Here is a 1,428-nt window from a genome sequence, read left to right as displayed (position 1 = left end):
GCATAGTGGCAGAGCGTCTGCTTTGTAGCAGAAGGTCGTCAGTTCGATCTTGGCAAGTGGCTTATAACACCATAAATATCTGGTCTGGTACGAGAAGCAGGAGCAGGTTTGCTCACTCCGCAAAGGATACAGAAAGATTATAGATTTATGTATTTAATCTGAGCGCCACTTTAGCTTAGTGGTAGAGCGTCTGCTTCGTAAGCAGAAGGTCGTCAGTTCAATCCTGGCAAGTGGCTTATAACACCATAAATATCTGGTCTGGTACGAGAAGCAGGAGCAGGTTTGCTCACTCCGCAAAGGATACAGAAAGATTATCGATTTATGAACTTATTCTGCAAGCCACTTTAGCTTAGTGGCAGAGCGTCTGCTTTGTAAGCAGAAGGTCGTCAGTTCAATCCTGGCAAGTGGCTTAGAGCAGCATTAGGCTCTAGTCGGGTATGAGGAGCAGGAGCAGGTTTGCTCACTCCGCAAAGGATACAGGAAGATTATTGATTTATGCAGTTATGTTGTGTGCCACTTTAGCTTAGTGGCAGAGCGTCTGCTTGGTAAGCAGTAGGTCGTCAGTTCGATCTTGGCAAGTGGCTTATAACACCATAAATATCTGGTCTGGTACGAGAAGCAGGAGCAGGTTTGCTCACTCCGCAAAGGATACAGGAAGATTAATAATTTATGTATTCATTCTATGTGCCACTTTAGCTTAGTGGCAGAGCGTCTGCTTTGTAAGCAGAAGGTCGTCAGTTCAATCCTGGCAAGTGGCTTACAGCACCATAAATTTCTGGTCTGGTACGAGAACCAGGAGCAGGATGGCCCATTCTGTGAACGGGACAGGAAAATTATTGATTCATATACTTAATCCGTGCGTCACTTTAGCTTAGTGGTAGAGCGTCTGCTTCGTAAGCAGAAGGTCGTCAGTTCAATCTTGGCAAGTGGCTTACAGCAGCATTACGCTCTAGTCGGGTATGAGGAGCAGGAGCAGGTTTGCTCACTCCGCAAAGGATACAGGAAGATTATTGATTTATGCAGTTATTTTGTGCGCCACTTTAGCTTAGTGGCAGAGCGTCTGCTTTGTAAGCAGAAGGTCGTCAGTTCAGTCCTGGCAAGTGGCTGATAGCACCATAAATCTCTGGTCTGATACGGGAAGCAGGAGCATGTCAGCTCACTCCGCAAAGGATACAGAAAGATTATCGATTTATGAACTTATTCTGTGTGCCACTTTAGCTTAGTGGCAGAGCGTCTGCTTCGTAAGCAGAAGGTCGTCAGTTCAATCCTGGCAAGTGGCTTATAGCACCATAAATTTTCTGTCTGGTACGAGAACCAGGAGCAGGATGGGCCATTCTGTGAACGGGACAGGAAAATTATTTGATCATATACTTAATCTGTGCGCCACTTAGCTTAGTGGTAGAGCGTCTGCTTCGTAAGCTGAAGGTC

General features: G+C 45.9%; 7 non-coding genes across 7 annotated transcripts; all 7 read left to right on the top strand.

Annotated features, from left to right (window-relative positions):
* Positions 1 to 164: 164 nt before the first annotated feature.
* On the top strand, positions 165 to 236 carry Pmar_PMAR028588. Its single transcript has one exon. It is a non-coding gene; the product is annotated as a tRNA-Thr (tRNA).
* Positions 237 to 338: 102 nt separating this feature from the next.
* On the top strand, positions 339 to 410 carry Pmar_PMAR028587. The gene has a single exon. It is a non-coding gene; the product is annotated as a tRNA-Thr (tRNA).
* A 102-nt stretch (positions 411 to 512) lies between these two features.
* Pmar_PMAR028586 lies at positions 513 to 584 on the top strand. Its single transcript has one exon. It is a non-coding gene; the product is annotated as a tRNA-Thr (tRNA).
* A 102-nt stretch (positions 585 to 686) lies between these two features.
* Positions 687 to 758, top strand: Pmar_PMAR028585. The gene has a single exon. It is a non-coding gene; the product is annotated as a tRNA-Thr (tRNA).
* Positions 759 to 860: 102 nt separating this feature from the next.
* On the top strand, positions 861 to 932 carry Pmar_PMAR028584. The gene has a single exon. It is a non-coding gene; the product is annotated as a tRNA-Thr (tRNA).
* Positions 933 to 1,034: 102 nt separating this feature from the next.
* On the top strand, positions 1,035 to 1,106 carry Pmar_PMAR028583. The gene has a single exon. It is a non-coding gene; the product is annotated as a tRNA-Thr (tRNA).
* A 102-nt stretch (positions 1,107 to 1,208) lies between these two features.
* Positions 1,209 to 1,280, top strand: Pmar_PMAR028582. The gene has a single exon. It is a non-coding gene; the product is annotated as a tRNA-Thr (tRNA).
* The last annotated feature ends 148 nt before the right edge of the window (positions 1,281 to 1,428 follow it).

This window comes from Perkinsus marinus, assembly GCF_000006405.1.
Source record: "Perkinsus marinus ATCC 50983 genomic scaffold scf_1104296932418, whole genome shotgun sequence".
Lineage (NCBI taxonomy): Eukaryota > Perkinsozoa > Perkinsida > Perkinsidae > Perkinsus > Perkinsus marinus.
Note: the sequence above shows the minus strand (reverse complement) of the source record. Positions and strands in the feature narration are given on the sequence as shown.